The sequence below is a fragment of the Dermacentor variabilis genome, chromosome 3 (assembly GCF_050947875.1).
Source record: "Dermacentor variabilis isolate Ectoservices chromosome 3, ASM5094787v1, whole genome shotgun sequence".
In the NCBI taxonomy this organism is placed as follows: domain Eukaryota; kingdom Metazoa; phylum Arthropoda; class Arachnida; order Ixodida; family Ixodidae; genus Dermacentor; species Dermacentor variabilis.
This window is the reverse complement of record NC_134570.1, coordinates 50,556,363-50,581,523: the sequence shown is the minus strand read 5'-3', so window position 1 is coordinate 50,581,523 and position 25,161 is coordinate 50,556,363. Positions and strand designations below refer to the sequence as shown.

General features: G+C 48.6%; 1 long non-coding RNA gene and 1 pseudogene across 1 annotated transcript in view; both read right to left on the bottom strand.

Annotated features, from left to right (window-relative positions):
- Positions 1 to 501: 501 nt before the first annotated feature.
- Positions 502 to 25,161, bottom strand: part of LOC142575584 (uncharacterized) — a 121,981-nt gene continuing 97,321 nt past the window's right edge. The window contains exon 4 of the long non-coding RNA XR_012826688.1: positions 502 to 1,378. This is a non-coding gene — a long non-coding RNA (uncharacterized LOC142575584). The remainder of the gene's footprint in view (positions 1,379 to 25,161) is intronic.
- On the bottom strand, positions 6,909 to 7,087 carry LOC142576943 (U2 spliceosomal RNA; annotated as a pseudogene).

The window sequence follows — 25,161 nt, the reverse complement described above, 5'->3', positions numbered from 1 at the left end:
TATCTATCTATCTATCTATCTATCTATCTATCTATCTATCTATCTATCTATCTATCTATCTATCTATCTATCTATCTATCTATCATCCGGCCTTATTTAATAGTTTAAAGTTTATTTAAGATCTCACTTATCGTTTCATTTCATTGCATTTGACATTAGCGTGCTATGTCTCTCCCCGAGGTATAGTTATGGCTTACCCCTCCCACCAATCCTTGTTTTTTTATTTCGTATTCGAAGAGTTCAAACGTGGCGGACAATATAGAAGAATGAAATAAAAACGACACGCAAGACCGCGACTGCTGACATTGAGGACGTTGAAAGGCACGCAGTACATATGTGCTCGTCGTGCTGACAATAGAGTGCTGCTGCGTTTATGTTGCAACAGGTGTGGAGAACGATCTCGCCTGCCCATACGTCACGCGACCTCTGCAGGGCGAACGTTCCTGGCATGTGCACTTCTTACTCGTCTGTGGAATTGCTATGGCCGATACCGGATGCGGTTTATCCTGTATCCTTCCCTGCGTGGCATTTTGCGGACATTATTTCTTCGCTTACATATTACTTTTATTATTTTCTTTTAATATTATTAGTTGCCTTGCATTTTCCTTTTGTTACTCTATGTAAGTTTACTTTTCTTTCTTTCATGTCCAGTCTTTCGTTTTTTATATCCCTCGCCATAAGGATACGACTTTCACGTTCAAGTTAACGTTCGCTCCGGAGCTAGGGAACCTTTGGAGACCACATGACACGTGTATCAGAAAGAAAGAAGAAAAAAAATTGCAAGAACGGACTGAAGAAAATGATCTCGCTGACAACAGTCGATAACTTTGCTTTATTGTTTCTTGCGCTTTTTTAATTGGCGTTTGTTTATTGGCGTTTTCTTTTTATTTCCGCCATTTTCCAAACCCCATAATTTAATCTTTCTTTTTTTTGTATCTCACAACTTCCAAATCGTCAACTCACCTCGTCTTCGTCTGTTTCTGTGAATAACTCCATGTTCTTGGCCAATCCCCCCCTCCCCAAACTCCCATTTTGAGTGCATGCTCCACGGGCATTCAGCACAGCGGCTATAACGATGACATCATCACCACCACCACCGCCGCCGCTGCAGACAGCCTTCCGCTCATACAGCGCTTTGTTTCCATATATGGTGTCGGTGGACGCGCTCGCCGCATGCCATCGATGAACAGTCAACGGCGTGCTACTCTGCCGCCATCTCGTAGCGGTCGTCGCCGCAGAGCTCCGTCTTGCGCGGCACTACGCTTTTCTTCTCACGCTTCGGCCACACCCTTCTCCTCCCTTTCGGCCACGTGGTTCCGCTGCACCCTCCTCCTCCGCTTTCCTCCTTGCGCTCTCTTATTTATGAAAAAAACCGAACCTGTAAAAAAATTTTTTTAATGCACTTCACTTTTTACAGCGCCCCACTGCATCTCTTGTCTGTGGGCAAAAAATGTGGGCCGGACCCGGAGGTCGTGCAATACCGGGCCGACCTGCGGCGGAAGTGAAAGGCTTCAAGCACTTAGCCCCTGATGATGATGATGATGATGATGATGATGATGATGATGATGATAAGAAGAAGAAGAAAAAGAAGAATACGGAAAGAAAGAACTCAAATAATATTGTTTCAAGTTGATGGGTACACTGGAATCGCTTATGAACAGCACATGGACTCACGAGCAGGAGGCATTGCCATATAGGCAAAAGGACAAAATGTATGTACAACCACGCACCCTTGACTGGCAAGAGGACAATGCCACCGACTGCGGGTATGTGTGCCGTACAAACGAACGGTGAAGGTCTGGGCTAGTTGGTTTTGCATGAGACTGTGTGGTGCAGTTCGAAGCGGGACACGGGTCACAGTCTCCGGCCCTCAGCGCTTGTCCTCGTTTTTTTTCCCTGTCCCGTTTCGCGCTCCTGTCCGCGGTCCCATTTCACGATGCACCGCACCGTTCATACGAAAGACGGAATTCGGATATCCACTGTGCATACTCAAGCACATCCAAGTGTGAGATCGAGATGTTCATAACCATGTTACGCACTTAGCATGGTTTAGCCGTGATGACCCTAACCGCGTCATCATCGTTGGAGACTTCAATGTGGACATTACAAAACCAGACAAGAAATGGTTCACTCAGTTTGTTGCTAGAATAGTTTCGTTCGAAGTGCCGCACCAATCCAAGTCACTGGACTACTCATATACATCTGTGTTCTCGCGCGTGCGCATTCACATACATAATCAATGCTCCCTCTTTTTTCTTGCCCCTCTCCCCATGGCTATATATTCAGCCGCTTTTGACCTCAATAAACAGTTTCAAGTAGCGCCTTGTCCTGTCTTTGTTCTTTCTTAGTGTGCTGTCTCTGTTGGCGCTTCATCTTTTGAAGACTACTCAACAACGGTGGCGCATGGATTTAACTTTGGCCGAGATTCTGTCTAAGGGTGTAAACGAACCAATCAGTGTATACAGCAGTAATCACAGAGCAATCGTCACTGCCGTTGCCCCATGATGAAAATGAATATATGTACCCTTGTCTAAACCTGTGCGATGTGCTGCAGCTTCGCTTGTCATTCACCTTCACAGAGTGGACTGGCTCCTGAAATTTTGGAGAAAGCAGGGCACAAACAAAGGAGTCGCTCGATTGTTTCGGCCTCGTCTTACGCTGAGCAGGCCGGGGATAGAGCCAGGCCTTTGCTATACCTGCGGGATGCCGTCCAGGAGCGGCCGGTCCATAGACGCAGCAGGAGAGACCGCGAACAAGAAGGGGAAGTGGGCGTCGACCGCTGGCGACGCGCCGATCCGGGTGAAGCGCCGTAAGGTGTAAACTGCAATGTGCTTTGCATATATGTCGAAGACTGTTACAGCGGTGCTGGCGGGTGCGGGTGGCGTGGTGTGTGGCCTTTAATTGCCAGAGCGTCAGATTACTCGTTGTCCGAGACGCCGAGGTGAGAGGGGAGCCACTGTAGCGACAGCTTCAAGCATTGCCATTGTTACTGTTAACAGAGTGCCATGAACACGGCGAGAGCGATGATTCTCTCGTGAGGAATACACCACCGGTTTAGAAGGAGAACCAGCACGGAAAAGAAATCAGAAGAAAATGTGAGTGTCTGTACACCCACCCAGAACATAATCGCGCGACACGGGAAGCTATGGAGCCAAGTCTCTGCACAAGAGCTACGCTCTGGATACTCCGGCAGTTCAGGTATAGACACACGGCGAAATATTCCAACCGTCCAGCTTTCCCATGATCCGTTGTATAGACGGATTGCAAAACCCGATTGTCAATGCGTCGATTCCGAATTTTACACAATCCCTGGAAGCGGAAGAAGCAGCGATTGCCTCAGCAATTGTTCATTCCTCCGCAAAGTATAGTTTCTCAGACTCTGAAACCGCAATAAGTCATCCATGCCAATCGCAAAATCTACTCTACGGCTGCTGAAATCCTAGCATCGTCTCCCCCACCTAATCGCCTCGTCACCCTCCTTTGGATCCCTGCGCACTGCGAACACCCAGGCATGCAACACTGCCGCTCCCACCCTGGCCCGAGCACTCGTCTACCGGGCTGAAAGAGACCTCCTCCCTGCCTTCGTCTCGCAATGCCAGGGATTGACTCCTCAGGTATACCACGACCTCACCCTGTTTCACAGAAATGCCCGCCACAGAATAAATGACTTCTCAGAAGTGACCAGGCTTTGTGGCGCAGACTTGAAACGGCCACAGTCACGACCCCTTTCCTTCTCTCCATTATAGCCCGAGATGAAACCACTCCTCACTGCCACTTGTGTCCTAGCACCAGAGCCGACTTTAACCACATCTTTCTAAATTGCCCGAACAAACCCAAGCCGCCGCGGCAAGCTTCAGAACGCTAGGAGCGATGGGAGGCTGCTCTGCGCAGTTCGCAGCCGAACCTGCAGCTTCGGACAGTGGGCTGGGCCCGAAAGGTCACCGAAGCACAAAAGTGCCGGGCCATCTAGAGCGGTCCGAGGGCCCATCGTCGTCCTGCTTCCTTTTCTACACAACCCCCCCCCCCCCCCCACACACACACATGACTATCTCGTGAATCAATAAACTTATTTAGCTACCTAGCTACTTTCCGGAAACGAAACTCTGTTCGCAATATTATCCTACTATTTTGCATATGTCGTCTCCAACAAAAGCGCAGTCACACTTAAGTAAAAAGACATATGTTTAGTATAGAACTTATCAGGAATGCCACTTAAGCTTACAATTTCTGCAAGCGCTAAAGAAAAAATTGATCGAAATTGTTAACATTACTTAGAGCAGATGATGAGGTTCCTTGTTGTGGCTTCCAAGCAGTGTTGCACTTCACAATTCGGTTTCGAAGCACTGGACGGCTAGAATTATCCCAACTTCGGGTGATAATATGGGGTCATCTTGAAGAACAGTTGTTCAAACTCGGTGAAGCCGAGTTTCTTCGCCGCTGGTCTACGCGGTACATAACCGTCTCCCGAGGCAAAGTCTCTCTACAGCCAGAATAATGCTCAATTCTGTTGCCAGAGTTCAGACTGTATCTGTATGTGCCCCGGGTACCTTTCATAAATTCGGGGCTGACAATAATGCTTTTGCGTGGACGCTGTAATGAGTTTTGTTGTTGTTGTTGTTGTTGTTGTTGTGTGGCAAAGCCAGTGTCAAGCAGCACCATTTATTATTTCGTTTGCTAATCTGTTTTGTTTACATCAAGTATGATGTATTACATGTGCTGTACCTTATATTGTACTTTTCGTTCATACTACAGTTGTAAAGCGTGCCTACGGGTGAATAAATTTCCTTGTCAGCCATCAATTTTTATGTAATGTGACTCTGTCACGTCATCATTGTACATAACCATGGTGTACACTGTGTATACTGAACATCATTTTATATATGTGACGATTAGTTTATGTATAGCTAGGTGTTCCTGTGGTTTTATGTGGTTATATCTTATTGAGTGAGGACTCGGACACTACTTTGAAAACAAGCCGTGTACACAGTTCTTGATACTATGTATATGTGATCGTCCTGGTGGAATTGTGCCGTGATTGTGACCCCGTTGTTCGTATCGTCTCTTGTTGAAATAAACTTTTTCGACCCTCTTCCCCCCCCCCCCTAAAAGAAAGAGAAAGAAAAGACCAGCCAGCCTGGTTTCGTGGCCAGGTCACAGAACACTACATAGGAAAAGGAAACAGTACCTTCCACCTTATCACCAAAAATAGACGTATCGCTGGCGTCGTAAACTATACGATCGACATATGGCGCTGTCGAAATCAAAACAGACTATCATAATTATGTTGTCAGCAATATGGCCGCTGCGGTGGCGGATGGTCGTGCTGGTCGCTCGTTGGTCATGGGCGTCTCTCTCTCTCTCTCTCTCTCTCTCTCTCTCTCTCTCTCTCTCTCTCTCTCTCTCTCTCTCTCTCTCTCTCTCTCTCTCTCTCTCTCTCTCTCTCTCTCTCTCTCTCTCTCTCTCTCTCTCTCTCTCTCTCTCTCTCTCTCTCTCTCTCACTCTCACTCTCTCTCTCTCTCTCTCTCTCTCTCTCTCTCTTTTTTTTTTTTTTTTGTCGCCAGTTTCTCGCGAGTGCTCTGTAGCTCTCAATCTAATGTTGGTATCATGTCATAATTAGTTCACAGTCAAGTTTTAAACGTTACAGAATTTCCGTCTGCTGTCAGTACATGAACGTCTACGGAGGAAGTATGGTTACCGAGAACAGCTATAACTATTGTTTTATCGAAACTATCCAGAAACAAATTATATGATAATTAGCCACTAAAACGTCTCTAACATTCCGTCAAGTTTCATCTACTTTTCATAATTGCGTAGCTCACAGTGAAGTTGTAAATATTGTGGAATTTCCGTCTGCTATGCGGCGGTATACTTACACGCGTCATACTTCATAAAAGAACAAGAGGAAATCATTGCACAGTGAGAGTATGTATTCGTTGTCTGTGTCCTTCAACAACGACAAAACAATGTATATATATATATATATATATATATATATATATATATATATATATATATTATATATATATATATATATATATATATATATATATATATATATATGCGTCGATTGAGGTAAAACACACGACAGCTTCCCTGCTCGTCTGTTCGTTCTATCGCTTTTTTAGAACAAAGCGGTTTACCTTTAGCCCTTGCATGCACATCCGACATGCGATCTCAGGGGCGGGGAGGGGGGGGGGGGGTCCCTGGCCGGCTTACTGCCGTATCATGGCCCGTTTTCATCTAGGAATGCGTCGGCCTATGCCGGAGATAGTGCAATACCTGGCTGCCCCGCGGCGGAGGTGAAGCAGGCGTTAAGCGCTCTACCAACTTCCAAAAAATAAGTTTCTGATTTGCGTCTAAACATGACGACATAAATTCGGCGTTGTAAGAGGAATACATAAGAAAGTGCAGTTAGTCTGACAAGTTGGCTTGCATGCGCTTTATTTGTTTTAAATCCTACTTGACAAATAATGAGAGAGAGAGAGAGAGAGAGAGAGAGAGAGAGAGAGAGAGAGAGAGAGAGAGAGAGGCGACGGCGCTTGTGCACGTGGCCTGCGCTTCTATGGTTATGACCTCACGCGCGTCGTAGGTGCCAGCGCAGCTGCAGCAGCGGTTGCGGCAGGTTCGTGGTAGATGGGGCGACCGCCGCGGCGCTTGTGTCGGCGTGGTGTGGTGACGCATGGAAAAAAAACATGTGTGATTTCGTAACGTAAACAGCCCATGCATGCAGCATGAACAGCTTCGCTGGTAAACCGAGCCCATATGAATCTTGCGTCCCTGTGATTTCTTTTTTCTTTGGGTAATGAATTGTTTTCCATGCCCTATAAATTGCCGAAGACAGTCCATATTCTTTACAGCAAAGCTCTTTATGGCTAGGGTTCCACACATTTTCGTTCTGCATGTGGAAAAAACCATGGGCCGATCCAGGAGATCGTGCAATACCGGGCCGACCAGCGGCGGAGGTGAAGCAGGCGAACAGACTCCGTCAACGTGCAAAAATAAGTTCAATATCTTGGGTACAAATAGAACGCGTATCAGATATTAAGCCGATAAGAACTGATACTACACTCTGACACGCGTCGGCCATGTCTGCGTTCGCACTGCCCTCTCTTTGTCGGCGTTCCAAGTGCTTGCGTATCTCCTTTCCTTCCGCTCTTTCGTGGTGGCGGTCCCGTCGAAACGTCACGCGTCTCTAGTTTCCTCCGGCTCCTAAGGGCGGCGGTCTCGTCGCCCACGCGAATGCACACAAAAATCACGGTGAATGAGTTCGCGCCTGTGTTCGACATTCTGTGTCACCTCTGAGCCGTGTACTAAACGGCTCGGCTGATTCGCCTTTCCACCTTCACAGAGTGGAATGGCTCATGATTGTTTTTTTTTTCTTATTCCCGCTACATGTTCCCTTTATTTGCTTCGGTTTGTGCTCTTAGGTAACCGGAAAGTATCTTACCTAGTGGATCAAGTCGGGACGTTGGAAGCACTTTCTTCCGGCAGCTATAGTTCACTGTACGAGCGATGCCTCAACTTTGTACTGTACTTTTCCTCGGGTTCATGCGCTACAGCTTACTTGCGCTGACCAGGACCCGAAAAACAACCAACACACACGTCCTCCAGTCGATTCAAGCTCAAGCACTGAGAATATGCCTTGGCCTTCCGAGCTTTGCATCTTCAGCAGTGATCACCCGATCGCAACATAGATTCGCGTCGATGCCTTGAGAATGCGCATCGGGCATTTCGCCCGGATTCCATCACCTCGCCCTCACTTCCGGCTTCTAGGTCACATTCTGGGATCAGCGATATTATTGCTTCACATCGTTCAGCGCTTCCCTCGAACTTCACGTCTGCAGCAAGACCACCATTACCGTTGTGGTGCCTACATCCCCTCGAAGCCCTCCGAATCCAAAAGAAAACACAATCATCAATTTTAGCCCTGCAACAAGCCACACTACTGCTCCTGCATGAGAAGTAGAGCGGACGCTTTCACATTTACGCGGATGGTTCAGTTTCTTCTGCAAGCTCAGCAGAAGAAGTTGGTTATTCCCGCGAAGTCCGTCACCATAAAATTCAAGACATCGCATTTTACATCATCGACGGCTGCAGAACTCGCCGCCTTCCGTGCTGCTCCGGAATTCGTAATTGAAGAATCGTCACAGACATGGTCAATCTTCTTCTACTCCAAGGCCGCTCTCCAGTGATTGTGTCGCCATTTCGTCATAGACTGAATCAACAATTAGTCGCTGACATAAGACTTCTTCATCACCCCGCAATAGAGAAACAAGCGCAACATAGTTTATCGGTGGATACCGGGCCACTGCGGGTATCTACGGAAGCGATCGCGCAGATGAGGCCGCCCGATCAGCTCATGATAGCCTCCACTATGTAGCATACCGTTATCCGGAACAAACGCAGCTACAGGTTCGCTCGCACGTGAACTTACACTTGCACAGTGGAACTCGACGGTATTTACCAATGCTTGTCTCCACGACTTTGGTCCGAATCTACGGCTACGTCTTCCGTCAGGACTATCTACAGCTGAAGAGACGCTTCTGTTCCCCCTGGTGGCTTGGCGTGGCCTTCGCGAATGTCCACTCATTTCGGATCGAAATGACCAACAGCCCGACATGCGATAACTGTAGCTGCGAGGAAACAATCGTCCACCTTCTCTGTTAGTGTCGCCGCTTCAGAGCGCCCAGGAAAAAAAAAGATCAAGAGTGTTAGATAGTCTTGACAAACACCCTTTGTCGGAGGAAAGGGTCCTGGGACACTGGCCGAGACTGTCGTTAGCACAGAAGGCTTGGAAAGCATTTCTTGCGCTTCTTGCGGAGAACTGGTCTTATAGACAGACTTCAAGTGGTGCCGTATTTCCCTGTCCTTTTTTTTTTTTTGCTCTTCTTTCCTTTTCTGTTTTGTTACATTTCTTTTCTATTTATCTTTTATTCCCCTTACCCCCTTTCCCCAGTACAGAGTAGCCAGCCGGTCTGAGAGCTGGCTAACCTCCCTGTCTTTCTGTCTGTTCCAGCCTGCCTGCTTGCTTGCTTGCTTGCTTCCTTCCTTCCATAAAACGAAAATTCAATGCCTAACTAGATTCAACTCGTGTTGGACTTTGGCATTGTGAACGTTCAGGAATCACCTTTATTCCAACAGTGTTTGTTGCATTGCTGCTAATAACGGCAGTAGATAGATGTAAGTGACCGTACTACATCCTTCCAACACTGTTGGTTCTGATACATGGGAATTAAGAAATGCAAGATGGAAATTAGAACGTAGATGGCCATGGTTGCCTGCAGCTGCTACGGTGACGATGTGATGTCACCTATCACCAGTGCGATTACTGATGCAGGTGAATTTACGTTGATGATGGTGATCTCTCTCTCTGTCTCTCTCTCTCTCTCTCTCTCTCTCTCTCTCTCTCTCTTTTAATTGCAAAACAGGGTTTCCATCTTCGCAGCTCCGCAAACACAGCAGACGTCGCTCTTCTGCAAGCTGTCCATTTCCGACCGCACCTTCTTGAACGAAGTATCCGCGGATACGGTGTATTTTTCGACCGAATGTCGCGCCTCGGGTTCTTACGTAACGCCAAACACGAAGACTCTTATACGTACAATAGTACAATAGGCAAGTGCTAAGTATTCTTGGAGACAGGCTCGCAAGGGCGGCGGGACGGGAAGAAGGCACATATAGGCGGATGAACGAAACCTGCGGCCCGTGGGCGGACCCAAATATTCCTGCCACCGTAGGGCTAGCGGACAGGGTTGCTGCATGACTATATACGACCCTACGCATGCATCCCCATATAGTAAGCCCCTCGTTTCTGCAAGATGGGGCGCTACTATGTCTTCTTTTCTTTTCTTTTTTTCACCGACCTTCTGCGCCCGAAGGTGTCGTCACCGGCCTTCCACACGAGGCCGGTGGAGAGCCATCGCCAGAGAACAATAGCGACTCGTCGTCGGCCGAGAATAAAACACCCCGCGGCGGAGGAGTTAGGACTAACGTCTCAGACCCTCGCTCTCTCGAGTCGCGAGCCTCGCGCGCGCGCTCGCGTGGTGTGCTTGTATATATATATATGTTTTTCTCGCTTTCTTTCTTTCGATTCTCACTAGCGTGAGCGATGCAGGCGTGCGCGCAGCCGCAGCCACCTGTTCCACCGCTGCGGGGGGAGCCAGCGCACTATAGCTCAGACTCGCCTGCAGCAGCAGCCCCCAGCAACAACAACACGTCAAGCCGCGCTTCGACGCTGCTTACGTCGGCTGCCGAATTGCTCACCGCTACGCTCCACTTTGTTCTCCTCACCGCGCTCGTAGTGCGTTTGTCTTTGATTTCTCTTTCTCTTCTCTCTCCCACTCTCCCTCTCCTCGGCCCCCCCGTCCTCGTGTCGCGCGTGTGCGTGGGTGACTGCGCCGCCCTCACGCCTGCTTGTCAGCGAGCGCGTTCGTTTTCGCTTGTTCCTGCGACGACGCGCGATTTCGATCGACTACGCCGGGGCGGACGGGCAGACGCGTGGAGGGGCGAGCGCCTGTCGGGCCTGAGCGGTTGCGCATATCCTATGGTTACGCGTCGCTGTTGCCTGTCTAGCCCGGCCTGCCAGCTAGCCGAGTGCCCGTGCCTCACATGGACTCATCTACAGCATATAGTTACTCCGCGCACATTTCCTTATTTGCTCCTTTCTTCTTGCTGTTCTTCGCTTCTTTCTTTTGTTCTTTCTTTCTATTTCGCTATTGGCGGCCTCTTGTACAGGTACTCGATTTTTCTCTTATGTGGGGGTGGGTCCTTTATATTCGCCTTTGCGGTTCTGCAATACTATGCGCAGGAGGTCTCTAATTGTGTTTTCCTCTTCTGCGGAGGTTGTTTGCGATGACTTGCGCGCGCGGGCGGACTACTGACTTTCATTGACGTCACCACGCGGCTGCCGCACCGCGGCGTCAATGCGCGCACAATCGCGGCTTGCAATAACCTGCGGATTTACCCCGTTGCGTCTGCGTTATATTCGAGATGATGTGGGGAAAGACGCGTGACCGGTAGCACGGCCGCTCGATGAAAACGACGCGGGCAACGGGGCCTTATCAGTGTAAAATATCTGCCTTCCTATTTTCTTTTACTATTATTGTGTTTTTCGCGTGTGATGCATATACCTCGTGCGATGATTCAGCACTGACACCGACAAATTCGCAGCGGTTGTGTGAGGAAATCCACGGCTGCGACTCTGATACTTAAAAAAAAAATCTTAATAGAGTGTGTTGCTGCACTAGTTTGGTTCATTCTTGCAGGTTTAACAAGCGTACACAGTAGATGGGACAGCGAAGATTATCCCTTCTATCGTGTTTACTTCACTGTCCCGTCTAAAGTATGCGCCTGTTAAACCCTGCAAATGTTTTTTTGCAGTATACAACCGGACAAGCGATGGCATTATGCAACTGGACAAGCGCTCTTGTTGAAGTCAACCTCAAGCGAATGTTTATTGAAGCGTATGACTCAAATTTCATGCAAATAGACGCATGATGGGTGCAATTTTATTTACGAATACGCACAAGCAACTGTTCTCCTCCTTCTATTGTCGCAGACGTTTCGTGTCATTTGTCTTCGCGGTAACGCCCGCGTAACTGTTTACGTTCTACACCACGTCTTGTAGCATCGCTTGAATGCGTTGCTGCCCGGCAAGATGACAGGACGCGGACACGACCAGCACGCTGCCCACGTGACACAATCACGTGACCGAACTGCTTTGCGTGCCGTCGTGTCCGATACATCCTCCGCGAAGGCCTCCTCGCCCTTCACGTTGTCTGTCAACAGCGAGGAACGCTGACATAGCTTCAAGAACTGTCACGCGTTATTTATCGCATATCCCATTGCTCTATTTGCTTCGTTGCTTCAAGAGACAAGATATCTCGGCAAAAAATGGAAGCCAGGACCGTTGTATTGGACCCTTCGTCGTTGTTCAAGGTCTTTTCATGCCTATACGGTCTGCGCGCATGCCATGGCCTCATTGACCTCTTGAGCAACTCGGAGTGTTTTTACTATAAGCTTAGGTAATTAATTAAACACGCGACCAACCAGTGATCGATGCTGTACCGTGGTTCCTGCCAGTGCGCGCATGGTAGAGCATCGGTCATTCGTTGGTTGCATTGCAGCATGTTTCAGTGCACTAATGTCGCTGTGTGCAAGCGCCTGTAGTCACGTGGTGCTTTTCTTTTTCAAATTTCTCTGTCTTTTTCTTTCTATTTTTGCAGCCCATAATAATTAAAACAACAGCAGCCATCATCCCGGAAAGAATTGCATATTTCTAAACTCGAATCCCGGCCGCGGCGGCCGCATTTCGACGGGGGCGAAATGCAAGAACGCCCGTGTACCGTGCAGTGGGCGCGCGTTAAAGAACCCCAGGTGGTCCAAATTAATCCGGAGTCCCGCACTACGGCGTGCCTCATAATCAGATCGTGGTTCTGGAATGTAAAACCCCAGAATTTCTTTTTTTTAAATATTTGTCAACAGGGTCTGCAACTTCCCCATTGAAGATTTTGCATTTAAGGCAATATTTTAGAAGTAGATTAATGACTTATTGTTCACTAATTGCCTAAGCTCATATAAAAAAATCACCGACGATTACGATACTCGCTAATACGAAACTGGAACATAGCTCTATACGTGCTTCCAATTTGCGATGGAATGGCTCACGCGAACAGACCATCTCGTGTGGCACGGCACAAACGGAGCGAAGCGTTACAAAAAAAAAGGGGGGGGGAGGGGAGGGGGAGGGGTAACACTCAAGCACAAAGATAAGGGCGATCAGAGTCGGCGATCGTCGAAAATACGATCTGCGGGTCAAGAGCGTCGGCTTTTATACATGACTAGTCGTAGGTTCCAGCGTAATCGCTGGTGCCCGCGTGCCTTCCAGAAAGTACTGCACAATTCGCGTCGCACGTTCAATCAGATTACAAATACTATGGCGCCATCCCGTAGCCTCGTGCGGCACTCTGCTTTCCTCCTCACTCTTCCGCCATACTCTCCTCCTCCGCTTTCCGCCTCATGCTTCCACGGTAGCCTCCTCGTCCGCTTTCCTCCTCGCGCTCTCTACTTTCATCTCCCGCTGCGCTCCGCGTTCGCCTTCATCATTCGCTGTGCTCGCTCGGTTACGCCGAGGGACAACGCCGACGCCCGCCGCAGGAACGAACGCCTAAGAGTTGCGCTCTTAAAGCACTACGAGTCGCCCAAGAGGTCAATGAATAATGCTAAGTTGACCGCATTCTCGTAGCACCACACGTATACTTATTTAAGCTGGCCATTCTCTGCTTACTCCCTCCGATAACCTTCAGCAATCGGCCATCTTCCCTATATCCCTTTCCCAGCCACTGCGTACTTCGCGCCGCCTGCACAATCACCGATGTTTCAAACGCACCTTCGGACGCACAAAATGTTCAATCAATCAGCAATCCCGCATGCTATTGAACAGTACAACTGTGTCTTCTTGACGGCACTGTCAACATCCGCGATCCGGTGAAGTTTCTATCAGAGGCGACTATGTCTTCCTGATATTTTCCTTCCTTTCTTTCTTTTTTGTATCTTTGTCAACTTGTTTACCGTTTATGCGTGCCCTTGCTACCCATTGCATAATTGTTGTTTTCTGCGTTTTCCCGATGATCCAATTGTAAACGCACGTGTAATTAATTTTGTGCAGTAACTATCAATTGCTTCTCTTGCAGTCACACGTTGTCCCACTCCCTCATCTAATACTCTAATTGGAGCCCGTGAACAATAAAAATGTTCAGTGGCAATTCAGCGGTAAAATGCAAGAGAAATGCGTGAGCATTATTTTGAGGTGCGACGTATATGAGGCGACAGCATCGCCTCGTCCGAGAATACGTCCCCTTGTTGGTGTTTTCCACGATATGTATACCGCGCGGCCGCTTCGTGGCCAATCCCTCCGTTTTAGGCAGGTGGCATTGTATGGAAATCACCATCATAATGAACACGTGGCGAACATCTGAAAGAGTTATATATTCGGTGTTGACACGAGAGAAGTCTTCGTACGTGCCTTGGTGACCTAAAAATAAAGGAAGTAAAAAAAAAACGTTCATGGCCTAAAGGGATGCTGAGGTGGCGGGCCAAGGTTCGAATCCTGCCGCCAGACGTTTTGTTTTTATTGCATTTTTCTTAAATTTACAAGTGAGATTGACTCTACTCGAGCAGAACCCGACCAGCGACCGACCGAGGCGAAACCATGGTAGCCCCCCCCCCCCCCCCCCGCAAAGAAACTTACGCTTTAAAAACTGAAATTATCGCCGAAAACTTTCTGCCCGCTGATGTCCGCCTATATATAGCCACGCATAGCTTACTTACAAAAGCGGTAGGGGCCTAAATATTGCTACGGGATAGTATTCCCAATGACGAAGAGCTGAGCAGTAAGAAGAGGACGACGACGATTAGAAGCTAGCGCGGGCTGTTGCATATTGGCCAAGCGCAGCGTATTTTCTTGTAAATATACTTGTACATAGCTTTTCGTCTGCGTCTTCCTACGTAACAATATGATAGTTGTTTCTTTTGAAAAAAAAAATAGTATGTTGCGCGTGAAAAAAAGAATCAGCTGGTTTTATTCGACCGTTCCCGCTACACTGTTTACGCCGGCCAGCGATGCGTAATCGTTAGCGCGGCTCCAGCGTCTCGATCTCGTGTCGCTCTGCAGCTGTGGGCTCTCTTTGTTCTTCCGCCTGGAAAAAAAAAAAAAACTGCCTGCGGTGTTCTTCACTTTCGATGACGTAATCATGCGCGTGCAGAAAGGAAGTAAAAAAAAAAAGAAAGAAAGAAAGAACTGTCTCGAAGGTCGCTCGAAGCGAATCCAAAGCGGCGGTATATATGACTGGCTCGTCGACAACGATGCCGCGACGGCATGAACGACGTTGACTACGATGGCTGGGACACGACGACGTCGATAACTGTGACATAATGACGACGTTAACGATAACAACTACTGCACCGTAATTTCTTTCTTCTTCTGCCGACTTCTTCAGGCAAATCTGATGACAAATACGTATAAACATCTGACATATCACGAACATCCTGGGTCGGCGAAGCGGCGCTCTACCGTGCTTGCTGCGGTGAGTGTCAGGGTATGAAGTTGGAAAATGTGGCGTGAGGACCTGCATCGAAACTGGGTGCTTTCACCGACATTTCAGCGGATTCGGAGAGCCTATTCGCTAACTTCGGCGATCATTTTTTTCGATGGTTTCTGCACGATGATTACATTTCTTGATTTGAACATGTATGTACCGCAGCGAGCAGTAGTCTGAAAACCGCGGCAGCCGAGCAGGATTAAAATTTTCTTCTTGTGTTAATACTATAGCCTGAAGTTCAGACACTCACTGCAATGTCTAAGAGAGAAAAAAAAAAGAGAGAGAGAGAGACATCACCTCATTTGGGTTGGGAAACTTCGCCACTAACTTCGGTTTCCTAACTTAGTGACGCAAAACTCGGCGCTTATCACATCATTACGCAGTCCAGAAAAAAAAAAAAAAATACAGGAAGTCATCATTTCCCCGGTTCGTATATTTGATCGTTCAGCGCACGTTCAAAATTTTTCCCCGCCTGTTTACGCATTATATATCCGTGCGGCAAACGGCGTGGCGGTCTATTTAAGAGACGCCCGGGAAAGCCCCTCGTTTTTGTTCGACCTCCTCAAGGCTTACACAGACTGGAGGTGCCTCCGCCTGCCTCAGGGCCTGACAGGGGCGAGTGATCGAAACCGAGGGTCCTTGAGTGTATATAGAAAAAGTTTGCCTTTCTTTTTGGGATTTGTCAGACCACGTGTTTCCTTTATTTGCGTCATGGCGGCGACTGTTGCGCCTCGAGGTGTATACTCTTGTCCTCGAGCAACCAAGTTAATCGGACTCCCGTTCCTTATTTGCGCGTTGCCTTCGCGTTGCCATACAAGTGCGCGGGGGATGTCCGCAGACTCGGTCAACAAAATGCGCAATTCATCGTGCGTCGCATACCCTATAAGGGGACAGTAAAGACAAGTGCAAGATCGAAAAGGTGCAAGGACAGGTGCCGAGACCGCCATGAAGATCCAACGTCACCCAGCGGTCGTGACGTCATGTATTTTTGACGACGTCTGCTCCAGTCTCCAAACTCGCGCAATCAGCGTGCGGAAAACCTCACGCTGAAAAAACATCGCACGCGTGCGAAAAACAGCACGCGTCGCACACAGGTGCGCAAATTTTGGTTTGACGGTGCTCGAGCGGACCCAGTGCAAACCGAAATTAGTGCACCTGTGGTGGCGACAGTGAAGTTTTCCGCACGCGTGCGGAAGGAAGGCTGTGCGGAAGGCCGTGGAGGAGGAGGAGGAGGAGGAGGAGGAGGAGGAGGAGGAGAAAAAAAACTTTATTTGAAGCCAACACTAAAGCCCAGTGGAGATTTGAGCGAGTTTAGGCCGCCCTATTATTTATCGGTAAAGAAGGAATGCATTGCAATTCCGAAGGCCCAACTTGGAGCACGTCTGGAGTGACTTTTCCAGAGGCAAAAACGACCCGCGTATACGAGAAACGATACCTGGAAATCCTGGAAAATCAGTGACGTCACGCTGACGTCCTGGCTTTCCCGGGAAATAAAAAAATAGAAAGGTTCCCCGGGAAACACAAAAAAAAAAAGGCGGGAGAAAGAATAACTACAGCCGTCGCGAATTCCACAGTAATAATGAGTGAGTGAGTGAGTGAGTGAGCGAGTGAAAGCAAAGCAGGAAGGCTAATAAAAATTAAAAAAAAAACTGCAGTTTGCTGCCCTATACGTTCTAAGAAAAAAAGAAAGAAGGATCTAAAGAGAAAGAAAGAGAGGCACAGAAATTCCAAGGCTCCACTGTCACAGCCTATCTCGCAGGCCCGAAGACCACAGGAAAATTACCTATGGCGTTCCAGCGTCCCCTTAGCGCGGACGTTCTTGCAGCAGAAGAGGGCCCACAAGCGTCCTTTCATATCGGTTTGAAGGATAGCGTGGCGATGCCGCCATACATGACAAGGCATACCGGGATCATTAATTGGCCAAACGTGCAACACGGAGAAGCGCACTCGCTAATCAGGAAGAGGGCGCATTCGAACTTCGACATGACGTCCTGATTAACCGCTCCCCAGGACAACACGGCAGGAGCTACGTATATATGGTTTACGCGGATAACGACGGAGACCGGACGGAAGAGGAGGAGTCAACGGAGGGGACTCGTGTGCTCCAGCGGATTGCTCCGCGCGAACATGGTAGAGCTCGGAAGTTCGTAATGTGTACGTTGGATGCCCTGCGACGGGTAGGCGGTAATGGTCCTTCTAAAGTGACGGCGCTGCAGGCTTAAACGATCGACGAATGATTCGGAGAAATTCGTGGAGTGACGCGTCCCTTTCTTTCGCGACAGTCGATACACCGACGCGTGCGCGTTGGGATTGATAGCCTCGACGAGATCAGCGCGTCATATGCGCGAGCGCGAACTGTCGCGACTTCGCGCTTGTTTGGCGCAAACTTGCTTTCCGCGCGCACTTTCGACAGAAACTGAAACATCGCGGCTTAAGAGTTAGCTTTCACACCTCGGGCCCAACTCCGATTCCAGCAATTAAAATATACGTGTAAAATTCGGAAATCCTCTCGTGAGTCAGCCTATTGAACGACTTGAATGGAATTTGTTGCATATGAGAGATCAAGTTAAGCTTTAGCCACTTTAGCAAGGAGAAGTTTGATTTAGAACCTCGTACATATGAAAAGGAAACTGGAAAACCGCTAAGTTACAAAAAAAAAAAAGGAAAAGTGACACACATTTAAAAGAAATTACGGTTTCATAACTCCGCACTAAAAACTGGTGCTAAGCTAGATCTCTCTCTCCCCCCCTTTTCCACGCCTCACAGCAGTAACCCCCTGCCCCCCTCCCCCAAACCACCTTCCGGCATGCCAATGCTGTAGCATAGTATATAAATGCGCCTAAGAACGTTTCGAAAGTAGGTTGTTAGTGCACAGTGAGTTCGTCAATTATAATTTATTAACGAATCGTTTAATTATTTATTTAATCAATCACTTATATAATTGGTTGAAGGGTTTAGTTTAACGTACCAATGCAAACCAGGAGCTCACTGTGAGAGACGACGGGGGTTTCTTGAGCAGTAGGTTGAAACCGCGGCCTCGTGTTCAGCAGCAAAAGATCATTAGTCACTGAGCATCAAGTACAATAGACACCGCGAAAAAAAGAGGAAGACTGGAGCCCGACGCTTTACTATACGTAGGCAAATCGTTGGTGTATGTCAGCGCGCACCCGAAGTTGCGAACGATTCAACGAGGAAAATATCAGTAGGGCAATCTTTTTTTTTTTCTTTTTACCTAGGAAGTCGCCATTTCTTTTTTTATTAGCGTAGAGAAAGTGTAACTCCGCCCACTTACACGAAGCCTCTTCCTTTTTTGTTGTTGTTTTCATAGCAGTAGTCTAGCATGAAAACTACACTTTCTACCCTGTAGTTTCGTTAAGTGTATAGGCAGCAGACGACAGACAGACGGGCTGGAGTTGCCATTACGTGTGGTGCCATTTTGTGTGCGACTGTCGGTGCTGACATAGCCACGATAGTGAATGTTCGCGCCATGGGACGTCAGCGAAGTGCTGGCGTGGCCGTGCGTCACAGAAGAAGGTGAGCTAGCGTTCCGAGAAGATTAAATTCTCTTACTCGATCCCGGACGATGCAGGCCCGCTACAGACAGACTCCACGCCGTTTTATGTGCACGGAGAAGTTGTGTTTGAGCGCCGCGCATTCGCTCCAGTTTTTTTTTTCTTTTTATGGATTTGTTGCCGAGAGGAAACTCGTGCATGCGGTGTTTAATTTCAACCAAGCGCGATTCACCAGATCTCACCTTTACGAAGAACGTTAGGGTTTCGAAACGGATTTGCAAGCAACAGGATCTAGGCAGCGATCACAATATCGTCGAAATCACTGTTAAAGCAGCGCCACGCAAATCAAAGGGCAAACAACTCAATATTGTAGACTGGAACAAACTCAGACAAATTCGCAAGAAAAATGATAATACTGTCACAGACATCGTGGACTGGAGCACGCAGCTTAAGCCGGATGTCAACTGAGCCTCACAGGTAATCCCCCAAGACGCGCAAATGTAACAGGTAGACAGTAAACTCCTACATATGTTGGAAGCTAAAGAAGGTCTCCTGGGAGGTGGAAAACTCAGGTACACAACAGGACGCTCCGACGCAGGCTGGCCCAGCTTAACAGAGATATAGAAGCATACTCCCAACAGCTCTGTAACCAACAATGGGAAGCAACATGCACCAATATGGATAACCAATTAGGATTGTCCAGAACGTGGAACTTCCTCAGGCACCTTTTGAATCCTGAGGAAAGTAAAGCCACGTACAGACAAAATATAAACAAAATCTTACATGCATATGACAAAACCGAAGCAGCTTTTATCGATGAGATAGCCGCAAGGTATTTATCTCGGGCTAAGCCAACAATTCACCCAGATTACACAGGCACCAAAAACAGACATTTAGACGAAGAGATTAGCGAGGCGGAATTGAGAGCAGCTCTACAAAAGCTTAACACTACATCCGCGCCGGGACTGGAGGGCTTGACAAACAAGACGATCCGAAATCTCGGTGATGCCTCTCTAGAACAACTTACAAAGTATGTGAACGAATGCTGGCAATCCGGTATGCAATACCACAACAATGGAAAACGGCCCAGATTATTCTAATACCTAAACCAGGCTAGCGGCTACCGTTGTAGAACCTGAGACCCATTTCACTCACGTCCTGTGTGGGCAAGCTCATGGAGCACGCTATCCTAACGAGACTGACCAACTATTTCGAGGATAACGACGTTCTCCCCCCTACAATGTTGGGCGTCCGGAGAAATTTGTCCACACAGGATGCAATGCTCCAACTTAAGCATCAAATTATAGATAACACAAGTCGGAACACCAAAGCTATCCTAGGATTGGACCTAAAGGAAGCTTTTGACAGTGTTACCCATGAAACAATATTAAACAGAATAAACGAGCTAGGCCTAGGCCAGCGAGTATACAGTTATATACGAGACTTCCTTACTAACAGAAAAACACATTAAAATAGGAGACCTTCACCCTGAAGAACTACAGATCGGAAGCGCACGTACGCCCCAAGATTCAGTAATATCACCGATGCTGTTTAATCTGGCTCTGATCGGATTTTCAACAAAGCTACAGGAAGTCTATGGCCTCAATCATACCATCTGCACTGACAATATCGCCCTCTGGTTAAGCGATGGCAAAGATGGACAGGTTTAAAGCACATTACAACGTGCAGTAGAACCAGTTGAACAATACCTAGCAGGAGCGTGACTGGCGTGTTCGGCAGAGAAATCTGAGCTCTTCGTTAATGTACCATCGCGACGTGGCCGAAAACCACGCAACTACGAGAAACGAAAGAGCCTATGAATTCACTTAACTACGGCAGATGGTGCGTCCATACCGAAGGTTGACAAGATCAGAGTATTGGGCCTCATCATTGAAAGTAACAGCTACAATGGAGAAACCACACGCAAATTAGACAATATAACATCTCAAATCATGCGGCTACTTAAACGAATAACCAATAAACATAATGGAATGAAAGAAAGCAATCTGCTTAGACTAGTCCCAGTGTTTGTAATAAGCAGAATAGAATACGTGGCAGTGGCATCGTACCTACGATGGTACTCGTCAGAAAAATACAAATTAGACTGCTTGATCAGAAAAATCTACAAGCAATAAATCGGAATCTCCATCACCACCAGCAACGATAGGCTGCTGCAGCTAGGTCTCCACAGTACACCGGATGAGCTAATCAAGGCACAACGCATAGCGCAATACGAACGCCTGTCCAAAAGTAAAACAGGTAGGCAAATATTGGATCACCTAGGTATAGGGTATGATACCCAACGTGGCGTCAAAGTAGATATGCCCAGACACATCAGAGACATGATAACCTCCTTCAAATATCCAAGAATATGCATCCTACCCACCATCAGGGTAGCAGGAAAGCAGAGCGCGCGATATACAGAAGAAATTCGGTAACAGCAAGAACACCACATTTGTAGACGCAGCTAGATACAGACACAAGCGGGCCTACACAGCAATGGCGACAAATTACGCGGGAAAATGCTCGACGAGCGCTACAGTCAACACGCCACACGTAGAAACCGCAGAGGAAATAGTTATCGCCTTAGCCGTAGCACAAACACAAGCGGACATAATCATCAGTGATTCCCAGACGGCGATGCCAAACTTCGCCAGTGGTCCAATCTCCCCAGAGGCACTAGGACTCCTAAAATTAGCTAGCAACCACGGCAAAAGTGTCGATCTCATCTGGGCACCTGCTCACACACTGCCAGACGGTCACAACGAGGTGGCGCACCGCGTGGCTCCAGAGCTTACGCACCGAGCCTGGGATAGCCCCGCCTCACCGACTACCGACGAGTGGGAAGATCGAATGACCAGACATCACGAAATTACTCAACACCGTAGATCGCAGGGGCGCACATTTGGGCCCACCGCACCCAAAATTAAGCAAAAATCAGTCTGTCGAGTGGCGGCAGTTACAAACCTGATTCTATTCGAGTCCAGCTATCAAGCACCTAATACACCCAGATTTATACACGACTGACAAGTGCAGACGTTGCGACTGTAGAGCCACCCTGGAGCGTATCCTATGTGAATGTATGGCTGCAATACACACTATAACGGTGATGCAGGCTCGAAGAGCGACAGCCTCCGCGCGCGCTGGGAGTCTGCGTTGCTCAGCTCGGACCTGCAGCGCCAACTATGGGCCGTCCAGCCAGCCGAGGAAGCCGCCAAGGGCAAACAACCCTTGACCGAAACCTAAGCGGGGTCTAGGCCCATGACCCACCAGATCGCAGGGCACTCAATAGAGTTATCTGAATGATGAAGTCGCAATTTATGCAGCCAGTGAATGCGAAGCTGCAGGCGAAGTGCGGAGTCGGGCACTTTTCGTCTGCTCACGTATACAGAAGACGATGTGCAGTCTGTTCTGTTCGGCTACAGTGAAGTCGGCCTAGTGCAGCGCACGACGTCATGGCCTCTGCCCGGCGCTATACAACTCGTCTGCACTGTTACAGCCTGTACCAAGTGTAGGTAAAATAAAACAAACCAAGAATAGTCCTAGTGTTGCACCGGCTGGCGTACGAGGAGACGTGTCCAGGCACGCCCTTGCTTACACGACCCCCATGGCAACAACGCTCCGTAGTTCTACACCGCGGCACGCAAGGTGAAAGAACGAGCGCTAAAATAAACCGGGGGGATAAAGCAGCTGGAAAAGCCCGGCGCAACACATAGCGGCCACGTGTGTCTAAATACGTGCGCCCAACTCGCGCAGACAAGCATGCACTTGTACTTACACGCGGACAGTGGTGCCCTTGAAAGCAGCGGCATCAGGCGTCCGTCTTCCTCGTTTCAGTATAACGCGCCGCGTTTCACATGCCCGACGGGTGCCACAGTTAATAAAAACGCGTGCCACAGTCAGTTCCCATCCCCGACGGTTGCCACAGCCGTCATACCCTGTGTATGACGGCTGCGCGTTAATTTTTTGGCCACCTCGAGATTTTTAGCGCGACGCTTAAATCTGCGTAAACTGCAGTAAGATGGAAAGGTGTGGCGAGTTTCTATAACTGCACTTTTGTATATACAGCAACAGCGCAAACAAGATAGACGCGGAGAAGGCCACGGGACAGCGCTTCTTGTCCCGTTACCTTCACGTTTATTTTTCTTCTTTTTTTCTGTTTTTTTTTTGTCCCTGTTTTGGCGTAGTACGCTTATCGCCATCATGACCAATCATGACTCTCTGATTGTCTTTCCTTAGTATATCAATTTATTTCGCGAGCAGACAAGATGCCGTATAGTTATCAGTTTCATCAGGTAGTACTTATTTTTTTAACCTCCTTCGCACTCTCTTCCCTTCCAGGTTTTTCAAGACGTGATTGCTTCCCCCTTCCCACTTGACCCAGCTTTATCGTGGACCAGCGTGTACGCCATGATTAGACTGCGCGCCTACCAAATTGCTATCTGCGTCTGACAGATGAAAAAAAAAAAAACCTCCCAGAAACTTAATTAATTATGGGGTTTTACGTGCCAAAACCACTTTCTGATTATGAGGCACGCCGTAGTGGAGGACTCCGGAAATTTCGACCACCTGGGGTTCTTTAACGTGCACCTAAATCTAAGTACACGGGTGTTTTCGCCCCATCGAAATGCGGCCGCCGTGGCCGGGATTCGATCCCGCGACCTCGTGCTCAGCAGCCTAACACCATAGCCACTGAGCACTTCCAGGAACTGTTTTCTTGTTCAAGCATGCGTGATTTATAGAACACAACAGGCGAGACGAATGGATATCGCAAGAGGGCAATACGCATACTTCGGTTTGCAAGACGTTTTCATAAACAGTTCCTGTCTATCAAGTATTAGTGCGTTTCAGCTTACTTCGGCTGCCAGCGAAATACAAGAAAACACCATGTGACATGCCCGCTTGCGCGTCGTGATTGCACTATCATGAACCGTCGCGAGGGAAGCACATCGCTGGCGTAAATCGCACAGGCAACGCCTGCGTCACTGCCCCGGAGCCTTTTAAACGGCAGCGCACCCTGCTAGGTGCTATGTTCGTTTGCACGAGAAACGTTTGGGAGCGCTGCGATCACGACGTGCGAGCAGGCATGTCACGTGGTATTTTTTGGTATTGCGCGGGCATCTGCAGTAAGGGGAAAAACACTAATGCCTAATCGATAGAAAGTTAGAAGCTGTCTAATCGGACGTTTTGCAAAGCGCTCTGTCGAATTCTAGTCGGAATTCCTTTCGCCTAACTTCGTTGCTTCCGAAGTTCGTCAATAAATTTTGACTAATTATGCAATTAAGCAGAATACAAGAATACTGCGACTTGCCCCATGCAATAGTCAGCAACATGAATTTGGTCGCGTCGTCTTAGAAGTGCACCGGCACACTAAGTTAGCTGGGTCACCCTGTGGAATGGATCGCAATGGAGGGAACTCTTTGTAGGACACGTACGCCACGCAGTTAGAATGCTATACCGCTTGCGACGGGCACCGATATCTCGCGGTATGGATATTCCGCGCTTCGTCTCCCGGCTTGAACAAGGCCGACTGTACAACGATAATCCTCAACGTGATGGAGTTCCCCAGGCGCTTCAAAGTTTGCATTAAATGCCCTCTCACGGCGCAGCCGTATCGAGCTACTGTGCAGAGGAGACTCCACGACGGGCGATGCGTCATAAAAGGCCGGAGCGGTTTGAATTATCGTGCGCGGATGGAGGGGGGGGGGGGGGGGCTTTGTCTTCGCCCGCGTCTAGTATATAGGAAGGAGCGCTTCGGGGCATACGGAACGAGGTCCCTGATTGCGTAAAGCATCCACTGTGCGGCCATCGCGCGTGCGTTCTCGATACCGCGTTGGCGTTGTGGTGGACCGCGCATGTGCGGCGTGCGAGACAGGTCGGATGATGACGACTCGCTCGCTACGCAGGCCTTTGCGGCCTTTGCGTGCGTGGCGAATGATGGGCTGCGCGCACGCGTAGAAGTCGAGCGGCAGCGAGCGCTCGAAAAGGCGGGCACGTGCGTCTTCGCGCACTGAGGGTTGTAGAGTGAGGTCGGGGGACGGTTAGCTGCAGTCTGCGTATACGAATGAGAATGTATCGTGCGTGCAGGGCGGAGGGAAAGGGGGGGGCGGGGAGGCATTGTTGAACGATGCGGAAAGACGACGCGTGGGGACGTGGGAAAGCGTGCGCATGCGCAGAATGCGTCGGGAAAGTTGAGCGATATAACGAAGCAGCCGTAAGCGCAACATATTCGCGCGTCGTAAAATAATTGTAATGAAAATCGCGGGTGACTCGGATGTATAGGCGCGAAATGTATTCGCGGAGTCACTTTAGCGCCTGTGTATAACAACAGACGACGCCACTGACACACACACACACACACACACACACACACACACACACACACACACACACAGATAGATAGATAGATAGATAGATAGATAGATAGATAGATAGATAGATAGATAGATAGATAGATAGATAGATAGATAGATAGATAGATCAAGAGAGAGAGAGAGACGGACACATACGCTCGAACACATTTACACAGACAGACAGACGCGCCCACACACAGA